Source organism: Heterodontus francisci, chromosome 4, assembly GCF_036365525.1.
Source record: "Heterodontus francisci isolate sHetFra1 chromosome 4, sHetFra1.hap1, whole genome shotgun sequence".
NCBI classification, from domain to species: domain Eukaryota; kingdom Metazoa; phylum Chordata; class Chondrichthyes; order Heterodontiformes; family Heterodontidae; genus Heterodontus; species Heterodontus francisci.
In genome coordinates, this window is record NC_090374.1 from 71,320,400 (window position 1) to 71,344,950 (window position 24,551).

Here is a 24,551-nt window from a genome sequence, read left to right on the forward strand (position 1 = left end):
TTGGGCGGGAGATCCCGCCCACCGGCCAAAAAGTCAGGGGCGAGCCCGCCTCTGCCTGGCCTGGGAGCCACTCCAGGATTTTATGTGGCCCAGGTCCTTAATTGGACTTGGGCGGGACTTCTGCCTCCCAGAGCTGCCAGCCAATCAGTGGGCTGGCAGCTGTCAGTCCCAGCAGCATCACCGGGAGTGGTGGCCATTGCTGGGCCTGCACCCTGCCACAACAGGATTGTGGACGCTGGGCCCAGAAGAAAGGTACGTTTTTCGGGCCTCGTTAGGGCAATCAGCTGGGTCCCGGCGAGATAAGGATCGTCGGTTGGGAGGGGGCAGGACTTTATTTCAGTGGGGGTGGTTGGGGCTTCAGGGGGGCCCTCCGTGGGGCACAGGGTGCCCAATCAGGAAGACCCCCCAGCCTGCAAGGAAACCACCAGGTCTGACCTGAGGAACTGCCGGCTGCTGGTAAAATACCAGTGGCGGTGGGAGGAGGCCATTAAGTGGCAGTTAATTGGCCACTTAAAAGCCTTGATTGGCCTGGGGTGGGTGGGCCATTTCTTGCCACCACCGCCCTTGGTAAAATTGCAGCAGGGGTGGGAAGGCATCGGGAACGGCATCTCCGCCTCCTCCTGTGGGGGGAGGAGGTAAAATTCCAGCCCTAATGTAATTGTAAAAGTTTTTTGTATTGATTTTGATAACCCTTGCAAGTTTCTTTTCATACTCCCTTTTTGTAGCTCCTAATATCCTTTTGTCACCCTTTGCTGTTCTTTGTGTCTTTCCCATTCATCAGGATCTGCGCTAATTTTTGTATGCTTTTTCTTTTAGTTTTGTGTGTCTCTTACCTTTTTAGTTGTCCATGCAGTAATTTTTGGCAAGTACAACTCTTGCCCCTTAAGGGTATAAACATTAAATTATTTTTTGAACACCTCCCACTGATCTTCCGTCGTTTTACCCATGAAAGGATTTGCCTGGTGGATAGTTTCTGTCTCATCCCATTGAAGTTAGCCTTACCTAAATTTAGAAGCTTAGTAGCTGTTTCATGTTTGTCCCTTTCAAATATTACATTGAACTCAACCATATTATGATCACTATTCGATAAATGTCCCCGCTGTTACCTAAATCTGGCTTATTAATTATTACTAAAACTAGTATGGCCTGCCCCTTATTGGGTCCAGGGTATATTGTTTCAGAGAATATCTTGAAAACACTCACGAAATTTACTAACTTTCTGACATGTGCTAGTCTACTTATCCAAATCTACATGAAAGTTTAAAAACCTCTGTTAAAAACATTCTGCCTATGCTACTTGCTTGTCTAATCTCAGCATTTATACAAGCTACCATTTCACAGCTACTCCCGGGGGCCTATTCACAACTTCTTTTCTTTTTCTTAATTCTATCCATAAAGTCTCCACTGCCTGCATACCTCTCACTATATCCTTTCTTATCATGGAAGTGATTTCATCCTTAATCATTAAGGTTACTCCTCCCCCTCTACCATCTTTCCTGCAGACATTATAACTTGGTATATTTAGTTCCCTGTCCTGACGTCATGCAGCCATGTCTCTGTAATGGTTACCAAGTCATACCTTCCAAGTTGAATTTGCGCCTGCAATTCATTCAATTTGTTCCTTATATTCTGTGCATTTGTATAAAGAATGCTTTTTTGGGTCTCACATCTTAACTTGTCCTTCTGCGCTAATGTTTCCCTCATACATTTCCTATTTCTTTCTCCTGGTTTAATTACTTTACATCTTTTAGTTTTCCCATTACCTGCAATGCTTAAAGCACAATTTCTTTCTGTTATTCTCTTTTCTTTGTTTTCAAGCTATTATCTATACTACCTTGTTCATTTGAGTCCTTCCCCCCCATTTACTAGTTTAAAGTCCTTGTGACTGCTCTATTTATCCTTTCCACTAGGATCCTGGTCCTAGTCTGATTCAGGTGAAGCATTTCCCAGTGGTACAGTCCCTTTCTGTCCGAGTACTGGTGCCGGTGTCCCATGAAATGGAATCCCTCTGTTCCAATGCACTCCTTCAGCCACGTGTTCACCTCCCTAATCTGTTTATCCCTATGCCAATTTGCAAGTGGTTTGGGTAATAATCCAGAGATTATAACTCTTGAGGTCTTGTCCTTTAAGTTAGCTCCTAATTACTGGTACTCTCCAAACAGGACCATGCCTACTCTTTCCTGTCTTGTTGCTCCCACAGTGGACCACAACAATGGGATATCCACCTTCCTCGCTGGTTTGAGGTGTTCCTCCACCTTTACATCAGGTTGGCAACAAATCATATGGACTCCCACAGCTACCGCGACTACACTTCTTCACACCCTGCCTCCTGTAAGGACTCCATTCCATTCTCCCAGTTTCCAGTCTCCGATGCAACTGCTCTGATGATGCTACCTTCCATGACAGCGCTTCTGATATGTATTCCTTTTTCCTCAACCGAGGATTCCCCCCCACTGCGGTTGACAGTGCCCTCAACCGTGTCCAGCCCATTTCCCGTACTTCTACCCTCACCCCTTCCCCTCCCTTCCAGAACCGCGACAGGGTTCCCCTTGTCCTCACTTTGCACCCCATCAGCCTCCATAGCCAAAGGATCATCCTCCACCATTTCCGCCACCTCCAGCGTTATGCCACTACCAAACGCATCTTCCCCTCCCTACCCCTCTCAGCATTCCGAAGGGGTTCCCTCCGCGACACCCTGGTTCACTCCTCCATTACCCCGACACCTCATCCCCTTCCCACGGCACCTTCCCCTGCAATCGCAGGAGGTGTAATACCTGCCCATTTACTTCCTCTGGCCTCACTATTCCAGGCCCCAAACACTCCTTCCAGGTGAAGCAGCGATTTACATGTACTTCTTTCAATGTAGTATACTGTATTCGCTGCTCACAATGTGGTCTCCTCTACATTGGGGAGACCAAACGCAGACTGGGTGATCGCTCAGTCCGAAAGCATGACCCCGAGCTTCCGGTTTCAACACTCCCCTCTCTTCTCATGCTCACATCTCTGTCCTGGGATTGTTGCAGCATTCCAGTGAACATCAACGCAAGCTCGAGGAACAGCACCTCATTTACCGATTAGGCACACTACAGCCTGCCAGACTGAACATTGAGTTCAATAATTTCAGAGCATGACGGGCCCCCCGTTTTACTTTTATTTTTAGGTTTTTTTTTGTGTTTATTTTAGTCTATCTTAGTTTGTTCAGTTTGCCTTCCCACTGTTTTTTTTCATGTTTGTGCTTGTGGCTGTTCAGTTTTCAGTCCATTAACACCCTATCTGTACTAATGCTTTGTCTTTCAACACACCATTAACATATTGTTTGCATTTGCTCCATGACCTTCTGGTCTATTATTCTCTGTGACCTTGTCCTATCTACACCTTCTCCTTTGTTATCTCTTGCCCCACCCCCGCTTTAGTTGCTTAAAGCCTTTCACATTTCTAATATTCGCTGATTCTGAAGAAGGGTCACTGACCTGAAACATTAACTCTGCTTCTCTCTCCTCAGATGCTGCCAGACCTGCTGAGTATTTCCAGCATTTCTTGTTTTTAAATCATATGGGACCCTTGATCCTGCTTACAAAGGATGCTAAATGTCCCCCTAATGCTAGTGCAGACTAACTTTAAGTGGTGCTAGCCTCGCGTGAACATGGGCCCTCTGTTGAAGTGGGTAGCCACTTTTTAGTGCTGGGCAGCATGGCACTGTAATTTAAATTAGCAAGCAACATGATGTTTGTCGATGAAAATGTTTGCATGCTCACTGCATTACTTTGGGCACTGCTTAATCACTCATCTTCATCCCTGTACCCATTTCTGGGGGCTATTGAATTTTTGGTCCCTATTCTTGGTTTTCTCCATTCTAACCATTTTCTCCATTTTAAGCCATTTTGCTATCCATCCTCTAATTCCATACCCTTTAACCCATCTCTGGCAATCTCCCATGTGGTGCCTTGTCAAAGACTTTGCTAAAGCCCATGCAGACTACATCCACTGAACTTTCCCCATCGAGCATGTCTGTTACCTCCTTAAAGAATTCTATGAGGTTTTTCAAGCATAATTATTCCTTTTGAAATCCATGCTGACTACTTAGAAATATAGAAACAGAAGTAGGCCCTTCGGCCTGCTCCACTATTCAGTGAGATCATGGCTGATCTGTATGTTAACTCCATCCACCCGCCTTGGTTCTATAGCATTTAATACACTTGTTTAGCAAAAAACTTAGTGATCTCAGATTTTAAATCATTAATTGAGCTAGCATCTATTAGTTTTTGAGGGAGACCGTTCAATACTTCTAACAACCTTTGTGTGGAGAATTGTTTCCTACTTTCTCTCCTGAATGGCCTTGCTCTGAATTTCGGGTTATGTCCCCTTGTCCTAGCCTTTCCCACCAGCAAAAAATGTTTTGATCTATCCTATCAATTTCTTCCAAAATCCTAAAAACATCAATAAAATCACCCTTTAATCTTCAGTATTCCAGGGACTACAAGCCTAATTTATGTAATCTAACCCTTGGAGCCCTGGTAACATTCTGGTGAATCTATGCAGCACTCCTTCCAAGGCCAAAACAGCCTCTCAAGTGCAGTGTCCAAAATTTACACAGTGCTGCAGATGTGATCTAGATTTTTAATCTAAATCTAAGGGCTTTGTATAACTGTCGCAAAACGTCCTCCATTTTGTATTCTAACCTCTAGTTTAAAAGGCTAACATTCCATTCGCCTTTTTTATCATCACTTCTAACTATTTACTGTATATCTAGAAATGTAGTAATTTCATCCTACCACAGATGTTAAGCTAACCAGCCTGTAATAAGGTTTCAGCCTGTAATAATTTGGATTAGCTATGTCTCAATTTTTTTTATAAAATGGGGACTACATTGACCACTTTCCAGTCCTTCAGCACACATTCACTCTCAGTTGAGCCTTGAAATATAATTCCTGTTGCCATGCCAATTTTCTTTTTCATCTATTTTAGGATCCTTAGTTGTATTCAATCAGGCCCCAATGTTTTGTCTTCATTTAGCCTAACTAGCTTTGTTAAAATTTTCCTTTTTTCATCATAATATTGTTCATCCAACTCTTAACCATATCAAGATTTAGTTCCTTTGCAATATCTTTTTTTAGTAGACCAATGTGAATAACCTATTAAAGACCTTCACCATTTTTTGATCATCTACAGGTTGACAATACTCTCCTCTCAGGGGTACCACCTCCCTTTTAGCGATTCTCTTTTATTTACTGATACACTCATAAAATACTTTACTATTTCTTTTGATGTTTTGGATCTTTTTTCCCTCATATTTCCTCATCGTTTTCCCTATTTTACTCTTAAGTTATTCTTTTCTCATATTCTCCTTTAGATTTTTTCATTATTATTGTTATAGTTCTCATGGAGCTTCTTCAATTTAAATTGATTTCTAATTTCTTAATTGATCTATGTCATCCTAAAACTACAAGTATTTTCCTCCTTTTTTAATGTACTTATACAATCTTTTATCAAACATCCCATTGTTGCTGTACAGTCCAGTTCACCAATTCCACCATCCATATCTCACCACAGCCAACCCATTCCCTCATCTTTTTAAAATCCGACCTAGTCCAATCTGGCATTTTAGATTTTCATACTGACTTTTTCCTTTTCTCATTGAATTTTAAACCTGATGCTGTGATCTCAAGGTACTTGCCTACATTCAGTTCATCTAGCTAATATGGTTCATTATTTGCAACCAGATCTCGCAACACCTTTGCCCTTGCAGCAAACTAATATATTGCCTGAGGAAGGAGTCCTGTGTACAGTTTAGGAATTCCATTCCTTTTTCCCATTTACTCCTCTCCCAATATGTTGGTAATTTAAAATCTCGCAGACCAATAATTTTGTTGTTGCTACTTCTTTCTCTAAACTGACTATAGATTTCCTCTTTTATTTCCTTCCCACAATTTAGAGGTCTGTAATAGAATGTAATTTCTTCTAGCTAAACTTTAAGACAACCAAAGCCATTGCCTTCAGCACCCACCACAAACTCCCGACCTTTGCTACTGACTCCACCCTCCTCCTTGGACACCTGTGCCAGATTGAATCAGACTGTTTGGAATTTTGCCTCGAAGATGGGCTTTGAAACTCATATTCTCTCCATCACAACAATGTTTAATTCTACCTCTGTCCCAGTCCCTGCTTTAGCCCTGCCACTGAAATCATAATCCATTCATTTTCACAGATTTGACTGATTCAATGCTCTTCTGGCCACGCTCTTATCCTTCAACCTTCATAAACTTCAGCGTATCCAAACGTCTGCTTTCCGTATCCTATCTCACACCATGTCATTCTCATCAATTGCACCCATCTTGGCTAATCTATATTGGCTCTTGGTCCCCCAACACTTCAAATTTAAAGTTCTCAATTCTGTGTTTAAACTTTGCCATGGCCTCGCCTCTTCCTATCTCTAACTTTTCCAGCCTGACAATCCCACTCCACCACAACCCCCACCATCACCACCAGTGCTGTCAGTTTCTCTGACTCTAACCTCTTGTACATGCTTCTTCCTTTCCTCCTATCATTGGCAGCAGTACCTTCAGCCATTGAGGTGCCACTCTTGAATTCCCTTCTTAAACTTCTCCATCTCTCTGTCTCCTCCTTAAAACCCACCACTTTGATGAAGCTTTTAGTCATAACTCCTAATCTGTCCTCATTTGGCCGGGCATCCCTTTTCCTTACATCTCTGATAAGTACGAAGAGACATTTTTCTACAGTGAAGCTTCTATATAAATGCAAGCTCTTACCTTAACAAGGACAACAAACATAGCAGCTGAGAGTGATGAACTGAATGTTGGTAATGAGCTGCATCTTTATTGTAAAATGATTTTTCATAGTTGCTAATTTTCTGTTTTGTTTGCACCTACTATAGATTTTGTGGTCATGATTGCCTTGCTTACACTTCTAATTCATACCTTTCCTCTTACACACAAGAAATGTATAGCATGGCTTTTGCTTTTTATTGATTATTAGTCAGGTTTTGGAAAACATTCAAATTTATTAGCCATAAAATATTTGTGGTGCAGTTTTTTTTATTTCATACACAATTCAGTTTTTTTCACTTAATACACAAATCAGTTATTCAGTTGTCACATAATGGATGTAGACAGTGTTCTTCAGCATTTTGCAATTTAATCCTATGAAGTATGCCGGGGTAAAAGGGAATGCAAGCTTTGAACCTGGCAGATTACTCCATCATTGTATTACAGAAAATAATCAATTCTTCTTATGTTCAGACATCATTTTGATAATTGTAACTTTTGTCAAGGCATAAGACATAAGGGGAGGAATTTTCTTTGAACTGTCCCATGCACAGCAGTGCGTTGGGTGGAGGGCGCGGTGAGGGTGCGGTGGTGGTGGTTGCGCGGCAGTGGGTTGGGAATCCAATCATTGCTGCAGTGGTGTTAGCATCCCGCTTCTGGGTTTCCCAACCAATCAGAGTATGAGCATGATGACGACTTGCACTGTCAATGAAAGGATCTCTATTTAATGGGAACCCTGACAGGGGTCAGAATGGCTTCATCCTCATTGTTTCTGAAGGCTGCAAGAAGAACACAATAGGAGCAGAAGTAGGCCATATGTTCATCGAGCCTGCTCCGTCATTCAATACAATCATGGCTAATTTTGGTGTTCAATTCCACTTTCCTGCCCGCTCCCCATACCTTGATTCCCTTCGAGACCAAAAATCTATCTATCCCAGCCTTAAATGTATTCAACGATGGAGCATCCACAACCCTCTGGAGAAGAGAATTCCAAAAATTCACAACCCTTTGGGTGTCGTAATTTCTCCTCATCTCTGTCCTGAATGATCAGCCCCTTTTTCTGAGACGGCGCCCCCGTGTTCTAGACTCCCCAACCAGTGGAAACAATCTCTCAGCTTCTACCCTATCAAGCCCTTTCAGAATCGTGTATGTCTCAATTAGATTGCCTCTCATTCATCTGAACTCCAGAGAATATAGGTCCAATTTACTCAGCCTCTCATCATAGGACAATCCCCTCATCCCAGGGGCCAATTTAGTAAATCTTCACTGCACTGCCTCCAGTGCAAGTATATCCTTTCTTAAATGTGGAGACCAAAACTGCACACAGTATTCCAGGTGTGGTCTCGCCAAAGCCCTGTACAATTTTAGTAAGACTTCTTTATTCCTGTATTCCAATCCCCTTGCAATAAAGGCCAACATGCCATTTGCCTTCCTAATAGCCTGCTGCACCTGCATGTTAACTTTATGCGTTCCTTGTACGAGTACACCATAGTCTCTCTGAACATCAACACTTACCAGTTTCACACCTTTTAAAAAATATTCTGCTTCTCTATTTTTATGACCAAAGTGAACAACTTCACACTTCCCTACATTATACTCAATTTTCCATTTTGTTGCCCACTCACTTAACCTGTCGAGATCTCTTTGCAGCCTCACTTTGTCCTCCCCACAGCTTACCTTTCCACTGAGCTTTGTATCATCAACAAATGTAGATACATTACTCTCTGTCTCTTCATCCAAGTTATTAATATAGAGTGCAAATAGCTGATGCCCCAGCACTGATCCTTGTGGCACCCCACTATTCATTGCCTGACAACTTGAAAATGCCCCATTTATGCCCAGTCTCTGCTTCCTGTCTGTTAACTAATCCTCGATTCATGTTAGTATATTACCCCCAACATGATGAGCCCTTATTTTGCTTATTAATCTTTTATGTGGCATCTTATCGAATACCTTTTGGAAATCTAGGTATACTACATTTCCTGGTTCCCCTTTATCTACCCTACTAGTTACATCCTCAAAAAATTCTAATAAATTTGTCAAACAGATTTTCCTTTAGTAAAACCATGTTGACTTGCTCTAATCATACTATGCTTTTCCAAGTGCATTGTTAAGACTTCTTTAATAATAGTTTCCAACATCTTCCCAATGACTGGTGTTTGGCTAACTGGCCTGTAGTTCCCTGTTTTCTCTCTACCTCTTTTCTTGAAAAGTGGTGTAACATTTGCAGAAGAAGCAGGATGGATGCATAACATGGGCAGGTTGTCCCCTGGTTCTCTGACTTTTTCCTGGAGGTGATGCTGGAGGCAATGAGGGCCCAAAGAAGCCAGCCAAACAAACTAAATAGACATGGCTGGAAATCTCTGAGGCAGTCAGCAGCAGGAGTGTGGTCCCCAGAACATGGATTCAGTGCTGCAAGAGGTTCAATGACTTCATAAAGGCAGGAAAGGTGAGTGACATATCACTTTCAGGTGCCAACCCTCACACTCTGACTGCCTCAGCATTCTCCTGTACAGCACAGTAGCGCAGTGGTTAGCACTGCAGCCTCACAGCTCCAGGACCCGGGTTCAATTCTGGGTACTGCCTGTGTGGAGTTTGCAAGTTCTGCGTGGGTTTCCTCCGGGTGCTCCGGTTTCCTCCCACATGCCAAAAGACTTGCTGGTTAATTGGCCATTATAAATTGCCCCTAGTATAGGTAGGTGGTAGGGAAATATAGGGACAGGTGGGGATGTGGTAGGAATATGGAATTAGTGTAGCATTAGTATAAATGGGTGGTTGATGGTCGGCACAGACTCGGTGGGCTGAAGGGCCTGTTTCAGTGCTGCATCTCTAAAACTAAAAACTAAAGCACTGTCAGAACAATGCACCTTGTAGCTCCAGTCATTCCTGTGTCTCGAGGTACATCCTCACATTCCCATCTGGACATCCATAACTCACACTCACCCTCATCTTATTGCAATCCCGTACCCATCCCTCAAAGTCACCTTTCACAATTGTTGTCATATCATCACCACCATGGATTCCACTTCTCATACTCATAAATCTCTGCTTTCTCTCATTGCAGGAGAAGACAGTGCAGAACTCCAGGGAGAGGCAGAGAACTGAGGCTTGGCCCTGCAGACATAGCCACTTTGCCCACTGTGAAGGAGGAGGAGTTGGATATTGTCAGGGTGGCAAAACCCATGGACATAGGCAATGAGGAGATGGGTATCTCCCACATACATAGAACAGTACAGCACAGTACAGGGCCTTCGGCCCATGATGTTGTGCCGAACCTTTGACCTACTCTAAGATCTAAGTAACTACCTACCCTTCATTCTACTGTCATCCATGTACCTATCCAAGAGTCGCTTAAATGCCCCTAATGTATCTGCTTCTACTACCACTGCTGGCAGCGCATTCCACGCACCCACCACTCTCTGTGTAAAGAACCTACCTCTGACATCTCCCCAAAACCTTCCTCCAATCACCCTAAAATTATGCCCCCTGGTGATAGCCCTTTCCACCCTGGGAAAAAGTCTCTGACTATCCACTCTATCTATGCCTCTCATCATCTTGTACCCCTCTATCAAGTCACCTCTCATCCTTCTTCGCTCCAATGAGAAAAGCCCTAGCTCCCTCAATCTTTCTTCGTAGGACATGCCCTCCAGTCCAGGCAGCATCCTGGTAAATCTCCTCTGCACCCTCTCTAAAGCTTCCACATCCTTCCTATAATGAGGCGACCAGAACTGAACACAATATTCCAAGTGTGGTCGAACCAGGGCCTTATAGAGCTGCAGCATAACCTCACGGCTCTTAAACTCAATCCCCCCTGTTAATGAAAGCCAACACACCATACGCCTTCTTAACAACCCTATCAACTTGGGTGGCAACTTTGAGCGAGGTGGACATGGACCCCAAGATCCCTCTGTTCCTCCACACTACCAAGAATCCTGTCTTTAAGCCTGCATTCCACATTCAAATTCGACCTTCCAAAATGAATCACTTCACACTTTTCCAGGTTGAACTCCATCTGCCACTTCTCAGCCCAGCTCTGCATCCTGTCAATGTCCCGTTGCAACCTACAACAGCCTTCCACACTATCCACAACTCCAGCAACCTTCGTGTCATCGGCAAACTTGCTAACCCAGCCTTCCACTTCCTCATCCAAGTCATTTATAAAAATCACAAAGAGCAGAGGTCCCAGAACAGATCCTTGTGGAACACCACTGGTCACCGAGCTCCATGCTGAATACTTTCCATCTACTACCACACTCTGACTTCTATGGGCCAGCCAATTTTGTATCCAGACAGCCAACTTTCCCTGTATCCCATGCCTCCTTACTTTCTGAATGAGCCTACCATGGGGAACCTTATCAAACACCTTGCTAAAATCCATATACACCACATCCACTGCTCTTCCTTCATCAATGTGTTTTGTCACATCTTCAAAGAATTCAATAAGGCTTGTGAGGCATGACCTGCCCCTCACAAAGCCATGCTGACTGTCTCTAATCAAACCATGCTTTTCCAAATAATCATAAATCCTGTCTCTCAGAATCCTCTCCAATAATTTGCCCACTACCGACGTAAGACTGACTGGTCTATAATTCCCAGGGTTATCCCTATTCCTTTCTTGAACAAGGGAACAACATTTGCCACCCTCCAATCATCCGGTACTACTCCAGTGGACAGTGAAGACGCAAAGATCATCGCCAAAGGCGCGGCAATCTCTTCCCTCGCTTCCCGTAATATCCTTGGGTATATCCCGTCTGGCCCCGGGGACTTATCTGTCCTCATATCATTCAAAATTTCCAGCACATCCTCCCTCTTAACCTCAACCTGTTCAAGCATATCAGCCTGTTCCACGCTGTCCTCACAAACGACCAGGTTCCTCTCCCTAGTGAATACTGAAGCAAAGTATTCATTTAGGACCACCCCTACCTCCTCCGACTCCAGGCACAAGTTCCCTCCACTATCCCTGATTGGCCCTACCCTCACTCTGGCCATCCTCTTGTTCCTCACATAAGTGTAGAACGCCTTGGGATTTTCCTTAATCCTACCCGCCAAGACTTTTTCATGTCCCCTTCTAACTCTCCTAAGTCCAATCTTCAGTTCCTTCCTGGCTACCTTGTAACCCTCTAGAGCCCTGTCTGATCCTTGCTTCCTCAACCTTAAGTAAGCTTCCTTCTTCCTCTTGACTAGCTGTTCCACATCTCTTGTCATCCAAGGATCCTTCACTCTACCATCCCTTCCTTGCCTCATCGGGACAAACCTATCCAGCAGTCGCAACAAGTGCTCCCTAAACAACCTCCACATTTCTGTCATGCATTTCCCTGAGAACATCTGTTCCCAATTTAAGCTCCCCAGTTCCTACCTAATAGCATTGTAATTCCCCCTCCCCCAATTAAATATTTTCCCATCCCGTCTGCTCCTATCCCTCTCCATGACTATAGTAAAGGTCAGGGAGTTGTGATCACTATCACCGAAATGCTCTCCCACCGAGAGATCTGCCACCTGGCCTGGTTCGTTGCCAAGCACCAAGTCCAATATAGCCTCCCCTCTAGTCGGCCTATCTACATATTGAGTCAGGAAACCTTCCTGGACACACCTGACAAAATCTGCTCCATCCAAACTATTTGCACTAAGGAGGTTCCAATCAATATTAGGGAAGTTGAAGTCACCCATGGCAACAACCCTGTTACTTCTGCACCTTTCCAAAATCTGCCTCCCAATCTGTTCCTCCGTGTCTCTTTTGTTATTGGGGGGTCTTTAGAAAACTCCCAAAAAAGTGACTGCTCCTTTCCTGTTTCCGACTTCCACCCATACTGACTCAGTCGACAAACCCTCCTCGACGACCTCCCTTTCTGCAGCTGTGATACTATCCCTGATGAGCAATGCCACTCCCCCTTGTACAGGTCCCACCTTCCCCAGAAGGTATCCCAATGATCCACATATCTGAAGCCCTCCCTCCTACACCAGCTCTGTATCCACATGATCAGCTGCACTCGCTCTCTGTTTCTAGCCTCACTAGCACGTGGCACCAGTATCAATCCTGAGATTACTACTCTGCTCGTCCTGCCTTTTAGCTTCCAACCTAACTCCCTATATTCGCTTTTCAGGTCCTCATCCCTTTTCCTAGCTATGTCATTGGTACCGATGTGTACCATGACTTCTGGCTGCTCCCCCTCCCCCTTAATAATCCCGTAGACTCGATCCGAGACATCCCTGACCTTGGCACCCGGGAGGCAACATACCATCCGGGAGTCTCGTTCGCGACCACAGAATCTCCTGTCTGTTCCTCTAACCATTGAATCTCCTATCACTATCGCTCTCCTATTCTCCCCCCTTCCCTTCTGAGCCACAGAGCCAGGCTCAGTGCCAGAGACCTGGCCGCTGTGGCTTTCCCCTGGTAGGTCGTCCCCCACAACAGTATCCAAAACGGTGTACTTATTATTGAGGGGAACGGCCACAGGGCATCCCTGCCCTGTGCGCCTGTTCCCTTTCCCTCCCCTGACGGTCACCCAGCTACCTTTCTCCTGTAACTTAGGTGTCACTACTTCCCTATAACTGCTCTCTATCATCCCCTCAGCCTCCTGAATGATCCGAAGTTCATCCAGCTCCAGCTCCAGTTCCCTAACGCGGTCTGTGAGGAGCTGGAGTTGGGTGCACTTCTCGCAGGTGAAGTCAGCAGGGACACAAGTGGTGACCCTTACCTCCCACATCCTTCAAGAGGAGCATGCAACTGCCCTAGCCTCCATCCCCTCTGCTCTAAATTGGCAACAGAGAATTAAAAAAAAATAAAGGAAAACCTTACCTTACCAAACCCTCCACACAAGAGTCCTTTTTTTTTGGTTAGAGGAGGAGGATGGGTGGGAGACACTGCACGTGTAGTGTTTCGGGTTTATTTCCTTCCTACTGTCTTTATAGTCCTCAAGTGCTTTGTCTGTTCTTAGCCTTCCAGCCCTTACAAATGCTTCCTTTTTCTTTTTGACTCGGCTCACAATATCCCGCGTTATCCAAGCTTCCCGGAACTTGCCAAACTTGTCTTTCTTCCTCACAGGAACATGCTGGTCCTGGATTCTAATCAGCTGACGTTTGAAAGACTCCCACTTGCCTTCCTGAAGTCCAGCAAAGTGCTCGCCAACTCTTGGCCACCCGGGAAGTGCCGTGGGACATGAGAGGGAAGATGGAGAAAGGCAAATGGAAGTGGGGACTCTTCTCAAGGGTGCTCCCACTTCTCATCATTCCTAGCCCCTCCCTTCCCCCAAACAGAGTCCCTCATGATGCCTCCTGCCCCAATAACCAAGTCTGCCCCTGCACAGGTGCAGGTGGAGCAATCTTTGTTACAAGTTAGGATATGGACAGCAGAGTTTTCAATTAGATGAAGTTTACAGAGGCTGGAGAGCATTGGAATAGGTGAGTCTGGAGGTAATGAAAGCACAGATGAGGGTTTCAGCAGCAGATAAATTGAGGCAGGGGTGGAGACAGGTAATACTATGGAAGTGGCCTTGGTGTTGGACAGGATCTGGGGTCATGAGCTCAGATCAGGGTCAAATAAAACACCAAAGTTGTGCACATGCTTGCAGCACTAGGCTTACATGAAATCAGGAATGATGTTTGGAATTAGAGTTTTCTGTTGAGATCACATTGGTACCTGGTGAGAAGACAGAATAGATAAAAATATGGCCTGTGAATATAACTATAATCCAGCATTGAGATTCAAACATTTAATCAGATTATTGCAAATGTCTAAGTAAAGTTCTGGTGATTATGAAGCCCAAATGGCGTAAAAAGACCTCTGGTTGCTATTGTTCTTTTTAAACTTGTTTACAACTTTTCCAGAAATAGCAAGCAGTAGGAAATCTTCACAAATGCACCTTTGATATTGCTACCATAGAGCTTCCATTGCCAATGCCCAAAGTTATATGATGGCCTACAAATGAAAGTAAAAATATTTGTAAAACTGAAGATTTATTTTAATTGGTTGATAGGTATAATAATTAGATTTGTCTAATTATTTATCTGATGAGAATTGTTCTTTAATTGCAACACCAATCAGGATAACTCGTGATGAAAAGCTGACTTACTGGCTCATTATTTTCTAAAAGGACTAATGGGGGTTATAATTAACAAAGAACAGGAGTGCAGCTAGATGTAACTACATTCTTATATTTAGAGACTGCAGTAAGGTATGAAAATCTGTACTGTATATGATCATATTGCATTGGTAAAAATGTATTCTATTTGAAACCGTTATGAATTTGAACTGTCCTTTTTTGAATGTGTTGACAAAATACTTGAACTGTTTTCTTAAACCATGCATATTCATTATTTATTAGAAAAACTTAATCTATGCAGCAACTCTTCCCCATGGTCAGATCAGCTCCATCTCCAAACACTTGTCTGTGTGTTCTGACATATCCTGAAGTCAGGCATTAACACCTTTTCACTTAGAGCTGGCAGCAGGGAACAAGAAGAGTGAATGTAAAGAAAGCTCTGGGACTGGGTCACCATGCTGGCCTTGTTGCTAGCCAGACAAGCGTACCAACTGTGATTAAAAACACAGTCTACACATCTCTCAGACAGTGGATGCCCCAGGGCTATCCCAGAAGACTATGTGCACAATGCATTGGAGTCACTAAGGTGGCAATTGAACCTCTTCACAGTTCTAAATTGTGAATGCGTGCAATGAGAACATTAAGAGGTGAAATGTCAAGGTTACCTCATTTTGCCTGCACTAGACTGAAGGGGGTAAAAGAGACTGCTGGTTTCATACAAAGCTGCAAATGCTAAGCAAGCATTTCAGAATACATTTTACATTTCCTATTCTCTTTTTTTGTGCTTCTTTGATATTTTAGTTTAAAGATAATTTGAAAATTACATAACATGGCTGCTTGGTGGAGACTGAAATGGAACAAGTCTATCATAATAATTGTCAGCATTTAAAAAAAGAATGCCGTTTCATTTTCACGTTGTCATTGAACTATTTTCTCTTTCAGCCAGTGATTCTGATAAGTCTACCTCTTTCCCGACAATTCAGAAGTTGAACGTTTTCTATATTCTGCCCTTGCCAGAGCTACATATCCAATGACCTGATAATTATTCTATCTGCAGCAATTTGCAACCAAACTTCCAACATATTCATTATGACTGCACAGACAAGAGGTTTATTAAAAGTAAAATACATGGCCCATAATGGATTGGCTACCCTTCATAAGAACATTGTTGTACAATAATTACAATTATATGAAATACCTCTAATCTGCAATTCCAAATAATTCTCAATTAATTAAATTGAGATCATTTTCATTTCTACATAATTTTTCTCTAGTATTTGCTTTAGTTTATATTATACTTTTAACTAACATTCTCTTCATTCCCAACACCTGGAATATATTAATGCAGCAAACAACAAAATATTCTCTACCATGTAAATGCTGTGGCTACAAGAGCAGGTCAGAGTCTGGGCATTCTGTGGTGAGTAACTCACCTCCTATCTCCCCAATGCCTGTCCGCCATCTACAAGGCACAAGTCAGGAATGTGATGGAATACTCTCCACTTGCCTGGATAGGTGCAGCTCCAATAACACTCAAGAAACTCGACACCATCCAGGACAAAGCAGCCCACTTGATTGGCATCCCATCAGTACCTTCAACATACACTCCTTCCACCACCAGCGCACAGTGGCAGCAGCGTGTACAACATACAAGATGCACTGCAGCAACTCACCAAGGCTCCTTCGACAGCACCTTCCAACCCACGTTCTCTACCACTTAGAAGAGCAAAGGCAGCAGATGCATGGGAACACCAGCACCTGCAAGTTCCCCACCAAGCCACACACCATCCTGAGTTGGAACTATATCTCCATTGCTTCACTGTCGCTGGGTCAAAATCCTGGAACTCTCTTCCGACAGCACTGTGGGTGTACCTACACCCCAAGGACTGCAGCAGTTCAAGGAGGCCACCTTCTCAAGGGCAATTAAGGATGAGCAATAAATGCTGGCCTTGCCAGCGAGGCCCACATCCCAAATATGACTGAAAAAAACCTGCTCTGCATGTAAATGATATCCTCTAACTTCCTGTAAGTGAAGTCGAGGAGATATGCTAGTAATCTGTTATATATTAAAATTCTTATTGGCTGTACAGTTCGTTTAAAATGCTTTAACCATTCCTTGTGGAAATTACAATGTTAAAATGTTCACCTTTTCTTTACACACATATTTCCTGTAATGTTTTCTCTATCACCTTGTTGACAAAGTAATATTGTTGTGAGACACTGAGCTGGATTTTATTTCGGTGACTGAGGTCCCGGTGGTGGGTCGGAAGGTGCTGGGGAAAACCCACATCGGTCCTCCATCTGACCACTATTGCAATTTAACGCTGGACTGCCAATTAGCTGCCCACTGTCAGGGTGCCATCCCTTTGAGGATGAGCTCCTACCTCCAGAGCTGCTAGCCAATCAAAGGGCTAGCAGCACCACCAAGAGCGATGGCCACTGCCAATATTGCAGGAGGCCTGCAGAAGAGAGGAGTTTGAAGAGCCTGGGACAGGTGAGGGGGTCGGAGTCACCAGGGCCAGTGAGGAAGCCCCCGGCGACAGGGTGGGAAGGGGGGTTGGTGAGGGTTGTGGAGGGTGGGGATGTATTGGTGGGGGAGGACCACCAGCGGGGCCCTCCAGGCAGTTTTCTCCCTACTGCTGAGTGTGCTAGGAGCCCGCCAGGTAAAACCTGTCAGCCGTCTCCACATGGCGGCAATAGAGAAAGCATTACAGGAAATATTACAGTATGTAGAGAAAGTGTGAACATTTTGACATTACAATTTCCACATGTTAAGGCATTTGGCCACTTAAAGGCATCAATTGGCCTTTTTCTTAGTCTTTCACGGGATGTGGGTGTCACTGACTAGGCCAGTATTTATTGCCCATCCCTAATTGTCCTTGAGAAGGTGGTGGTGAACTGCCTTCTTAAACCGCTGCAGTCCGTGCGGTATCGGTACACCCACAGTGCTGTAGGAAGGGAGTTCCAGGATTTTGACTCAGCGACAGTGAAGGAACGGCGATATAGTTCCAAGTCAGGATGGTGTGTGACTTGGAGGGGAATTTGCAGGTGGTGGTGTTCTCATGCGTCTGCTGCCCTTGAACTTCTAAGTGGTAGAGTTCGTGGGTTTGGAAGATGCTGTCAAAGGAGCCTTCCCTGCCCGGTCAAATTGGCAGGGGTCCCAGATACTGTCGGGAACGACACCCCTTGCCCTTTTGTTTGCGCCCCCGCCTCCGCCCCCACCTTCGCACCCGTCTCTAAGGGCAGAATAAAATCCTTCCCATTGTATCCTTTGACTCCTCGTGGTTAATGAGGCCATACACATTTTTGTTTTATTTTCTTATGTTACCAAATCCTGTGCATTCAATTGTCTGACTATTAATGGTATCTGTAATGGATTGTATATTCAGAGGAAAGCAACTATTAAAAATTCTTCAATTAGGGTGAACCCCAAGCACTGATTTCAGTTGGAACCAGGTGACTTGGGATGTGCTTTAAAAGCCTTGATCATTAACAAATGCTGCCTCATATGTGCAGAGGGGCAAAATGGGCCTTCATGCATTTGCATAATCCAATTTTCTCATCCAATAACATTTTTCGTTTTTCAGAGATAACAGATTGTGCTGGGAGTGACTGCTCCTTCTGTGCTGTAAACCTCCGTGCTTCGATGTGTATGTTAATGTACTAGTATTTTGATTGAAAATGACACTGTGAACTTAATACGTAATTCTTATTAGACATAGATGAAGATTCATGTTTTTTCGACTGACAGTAACCATTTGTGACTAGTTTTCCCATGATATCTGTCTATGTAACTGAGCTCCAGTTTCTGATCCCTCAATGCTTTGTCATAGAATGCACATAGAACAGAGCTGTAGTGTCTGACGCCAGGAACCATTCAGGTAAAAATTCATCTTCAATGATTTTCTATCCATTAAAGTGAATGGATTTAAATCATAAGCTGGTGAGCACAGAATTGGAATTTTTATCCCATAGAATTTGCAGCACACAAAGAACCCATTTGGTGCATCATGCCAACGCTGGCGCTAAGTCCTCAGATAAAGATGTCGACTTTAATCCTGCTTTCCAGCCCTTCCCCCATAATCCTTCTATATTTTTCCCTTTCAAATACTTATCTAAATCTATTTTAAGTTATGGTAAAAAAAACCACTGCTGGGAAAGAATTCAAAGGGCCGAAATTTAACAAGCCCTCGCATCGTGATCCGTGGCGGCGGGGGGCATGAGGGGGCCTGAAGATGGCTCCAGATGAGGCCTGCCACAGACCTCGATGCCAACAGGGCCCGACCCGATCCTCCCGGCGGCAGTGAGGCTCGGTGGCGGCCCCCCGCCCCTACTGCCTGGCGACGGGACCACAATTCAAATGTGCAAATCAATAAAATTAATACATTTAAATACACTTACCTCCAACCTTGAGGGCCTGCCGTGCACTTCGGCACTCCCGCGCCTTCAGATCCCCGTCCTGGAAATGCGGCGCCAGACTGGTGGGGAGGGGGGTGGAGGTAAGGTTTTCAGTGTGCGGGATGGGGGCTGGGTCAAATAAATGTAATGGGTGTAGGGGATGGTGGGAAATGTTGAACCTTAAACCTTGTGCAGTTTGGCGGGAGCGGGGTGGAAGGTCAGATGTAAAAGGTAAGTGTTTTGTGGAGGGAAAGGGCATATAGTTATTGTAATTGTTATTGGGGGCAGTGGGAAAGGGGCTTAAGAAATTTATTTATTTAATTTTGGGGATTTTTCTTTATAAATTTAAATCTGCCAGAAGGGCTGGCTGCCCTTCAAAAATGGCACCAGTGCCTGCACACAGGCAGCTGAAATGAGCCGCCGCACTTAAGATTGCAGTGGATCTTTGGCGTGTGGTCCGCACAGGCGGGCCGCCATTCTTTGAGCTCGCTGCTGAGATCGGCGACGGGGTCTTAAAATCCAGGCCAAAGTTGTAATAGACATCAGTGTGAAAGCATTTCTTCTAATGTTTCCCCTTTGTTCTTCAAGGGATAATCTTGAGTCTCTGCCACTTTTTCCCAATTTATCTATCAGTGGAAACAATTTCACACTTGCAATACCTTTCACAAAATTTGAAAACTTCTTGCCTTTCTCTCCTTGCACTGTTCTGATGATCTTAAAACAAAACATTCTTAATAACTAAAACAACAACTAACATGGAAAAAATTTCCTGAAGCACTTCGCAAAGGTGCAATCAAACCAAAAAGGATACAAGGCAAAGAAGGAGATATTAAGAGAGATGACCAAAACCTTATTCAAAGTGAGGATAATGTGATTCCTAAAGGAGTAGAGGGAGGTGGAGAGGTTTAGGGAGCGAATTCCAGAATGTGGGGCCTAAACAGCTGAAGACAGACCATAATGGTGGAGTGAAAGGAGGGTGATTCACAAAAGGCCAAAATCAAAAGAATGGAGAGTTTTTAGCAGAGAGGGAGACATAGGACTGTAGGAGTTACAGAGATGAGAAGAGGAGAAGCAATAAAGGAAATTGAATGCGGCAGTGAGAATTTTAAATTGGAGAAATTGGGGTCTACGAAGCACTGTAGATCATCAAGGACAGGATGATAAGTGAATTTGGCCAAGTGCAGGATAATTTAAGTACAGCAGAGGTTTTAATGAGTTGGAGTTTATGGAATGTGGAAGATGCCAGACCGGTCAGGAGTGGTCAAGTCTGGAGGTGAGCCATCATGATGCAAGATGCCATCTTGTACTTTAGAGTGGAAGAATGGCAGGGATACTTAATAGGAACATACATATGAACATACAAATTAGGAGCAGGAGTAGGCCGCTCGGCCCCTTGAGCCTGCTCCGCCATTCAATAAGATCATGGCTGATCTGAATTGTAACCTCGGCTGCACATTCCCACCTACCTCCAATAACCTTGCACCCCCTTGCTTATCAAGAATATATCTACCTCTTCCTTGGAAATATTTAAAGATTCTGCTTCCACTGCCTTTTGAGGAAGAGAGTTCCAAAGACTCACGACCCTCTGAGAGAAAAAAAATTCTCCTCATCTCTGTATTAAATGGGCGATCCCTTATTTTTAAATAGTGACCCCTAGTTCTAGATTCTCCCACAAGGGGAAACATCCTTTCCACATCCACCCTGTCAAGACCCCTCAGGATCTTATATATTTCAATCAAGTCACCTCTTACTCTTCTAAACTCCAGCAGATACAAGCCTAGCCTGTCCAACCTTTCCTCATCAGACAACTGCCCATTCCAGGTATTAGTCTAGTAAATCTTCTCTGAACTGCTGCCAACGCATTTACATCCTTCCTTACATAAGGAGACCAGTACTGTACACAGTATTCCAGATGTATTGTCGCCAATGCCCTGTATAATTGAAATATAACCTCCCTACTTTTGTGTTCAATTCCCCTCACAATAAATGATAACATTCTATTAGCTTTCCTAATTACTTGCTGTGCCTGCATACTAACCTTTTGTGAGTCATGCACTAGGCCACCCAGATCCCTCTGCAACTCAGAGCTCTGCAATCTCTCACCATTTAGATAATATGCTTCTTTTTAATTCTTCCTGCCAAAATGGACAATTTCACATTTTCCCACATTATACTCTATTTGCCAGATCTTTGCCAACTCACTGAACCTATCTATATCCCTATGTCCTCTTCACAATTTAGTTTCCTACCTATCTTTGTGTCATCAGCAAATTTAGCAAACATACCTTCGGCCCCTTCATCCAAGTCATTTATATAAATTGTGAAAAGTTGAAGCCCCAGCACTGATCCCTGCAGTACACCACTCGCTACATCTTGCCAACCAGAAAATGACCCATTTATATCGACTCTCTGTTTCCTGTTAGCTAGCCAATCTTCTATCCATGCCGCTATGTAACCCCCACACCATCAGCTTTTATTTTCTGCAATAACCTTTGATGTGGTACCTTACCAAATGCCTTCTGGAAATCTAAGTACATTAAGTCCACTGGTTCCCCTTTATCCAACAGCATATGTTACTTCTTCAAAGAAATTCAATAAATTGCTTAAACATGTTTCCCTTTCACAAAACCATGTTGACTCTGCCTGATTACCTTTAAATTTTCTAAGTGCCTGCTATAATGTCTTTAATAATAGCTTCTAACATTTTCACTAAGACTCATGTTAAGCTAACTGGCCTGTAGTTTCCTGCTTTCTATCTCCCTCCCTTTTTGAATAAAGGAGTTTCATTCGCTATTTTCCAAACTAATGGAACCTTCCCCGAATCTAGGGAATTTTGAAAAATTAAAACCAACGCATCAACTATCTCACTAGCCACTTCTTTTAGGACCCTAGGATGAAGTCCATCAGGACCCGGGGACTTGTCAGCCCACTGCTCCAACAATTTACTCAGTACCATTTCCCTGGTGATTGTAATTTTCTCGAGTTCCTCCCTCCCTTCCATTTGCTGATTTACAGTTATTTCTGGGTATTTGTCTTAGTTTTTACAGTAGAAGTTGAAATAGTGCTATGGGAGAACCTGACCAGGATACATAGGAGCCACTATTGGAGATAAATACACAAAAGGAAAGCATTAAAATGTTAATGAGACATAATGAGACTAAAAGTAGAAGTCACCAGACTCAGAATTCTGACGGGTTGCGGGGGACCCAAAGGAAAGGCACCAACAATTTTAATGGGTAATCTCAATTTAGAGCTCATAATACAGGATGGAATTAGTGATCATTCAGAAATATCTGGGCGAATCAGAGACAGCCAGCATTGTTGCGTTATTGCCTTCTTCAGCAATAAGGTACCAAACAATCTTGAGTTGAAAGGTAATCAAAGAATGGGTTCTTTATTATTCAGTAATAGGTTTACAAGAGAGCTCTATAATACATCTGTGACTAGGTGACTAACACAACTCCAACTGAGCTATCACACGTTGGTTGATGTCATTCCCTGTGATGATGTGTGAAGTACTCAGACTGTTAAAGGATGCCACTGTGCCACCTCTTCTGATGGGTCTGTCCTGCCAGTGGGATAGGACATACCCAGGAACGGTTACAGGGGAATCTAGGACATTGGCTCTATGGTATTGTTTTGTGAGTATGACTATGTCAGGCTGTTGTTTGACTAATCTGTGGGACACTCTCCCAATTTTGGCACAAGTTCCCAGATGTTACGGGGAGGACTTTGCAGATATGAATGGACAGGGTGTGTCTTCGTCCTTTCCGGTGTCTAGGTCGATGCCAGGTGGTCCATTCAGTTTTATTCTTATTCAACTTTTCTAAAGAAGTTTGATACAACTGAGTGGCTTGCTAGGTTATTTCACAGGGCAGTTAAGAGCCAGCCACATTGCTGCGAGTCTGGAGTCACAGACTGGGTAAGGACGGCAGAATTGCTGCCCTGAAAGACATGAGTGAACCAGATGGGTTTCACAACAATCTGGTAGTTTCATGATCATCACTACTGGGACTACCTTTTTAGTTCCAGATTTATTAATTGAATTTAAATCCCCCCTGCTGCCATGATAGGATTTGAACTCATGGCTGTGGAGCATTGGTTCAGGTCTCTGGAGTACTAGTCCAGTAACATTATGACTATCCTACTGTGGGGATCAACCCTGGGACTGTCCTGGTCTACATGGATCAGCTACTCACTGCCATGACCAGCTGAGCCATCGGTGGTGGGTGGGTGGGGGGGGTGGGGGTGGTGGTGGTGGGGAGGCTGCGGCATACTACAGCCTAGAAAATGGATTGGGCCCAAAGTTTTTTAAAAATCTTTCTTTCCAAGAATCTAATGGTCTAATGAATCTTCCTTACACTACTTTCAGGTTCCTCCTGCTCAAAAATTCAATTAAAATACTTGAAAGGGAAAAATTTGCAGGAGAGTGGGTCTTTCAAAGCATCAACACAGGCAAGATGGGCTCAACGGGTGTAGGATAGCATGCCAGAAGGAGCACCAGGCATATCTAAAAATGAGTTGCCACTCTGGTGAAGCTACAACACAGGACTACATGCATGCTAAACAGTGAAAGCAGCACTCGACAGACAGAGCTAATGGATCCCACAACCAACGGATCGGATCTAAGCTCTGCAGTCCTGCCCCATTCAGTTATGAATAGTGGTGGACAATTAATCAACTAACTGGAGGAGGAGGCTCCACAAACAACCCCGTCCTCAATGATAGGGATGCCCAGCATGCCAATGCAAAAGGCATGGTAAAAGCATTTGCCATCATAGAAACATAGAAAATAGGAGCAGGAGTAGGCCATTCAGCCCTTCAAGCCTGCTCCGCCATTCATTATGATCATGGCTGATCATCCAACTCAGTAGCCTGTTCCTGCTTTCGCCCCATATCCTCTGATCCCTTTAAACCCAAGAGCTATATCTAACTCCTTCTTGAAAACATACAATGTTTTGGCTTCAACTGTTTTCTGTGGTAGAGAATTCCACAGGCTCACCACTCTCTGGGTGAAGAAATTTCTCCTTATCTCAGTCCTGAAAGGTTTACCCCGTATCCTTAGACTATGACCCCTGGTTCTGGACTCCCCCACCACCAGGAACATCCTTCCTGCATCTACCCTGTCAAGTCTTGTTAGAATTTTATAGGTTTCTGTGAGATCCCCCCTCACTCTTCTGAACTTCAGCGAATATAATCCTAACCGACTCAATCTCTCCTCATACGTCAGTCCTGCCATCCCAGGAATCAGTCTGGTAAACCTTCGCTGCACTCCCTCTATAGCAAGAACATCCTTCCTCAGTTAAGGAGACCAAAATTGCATGCAATATTC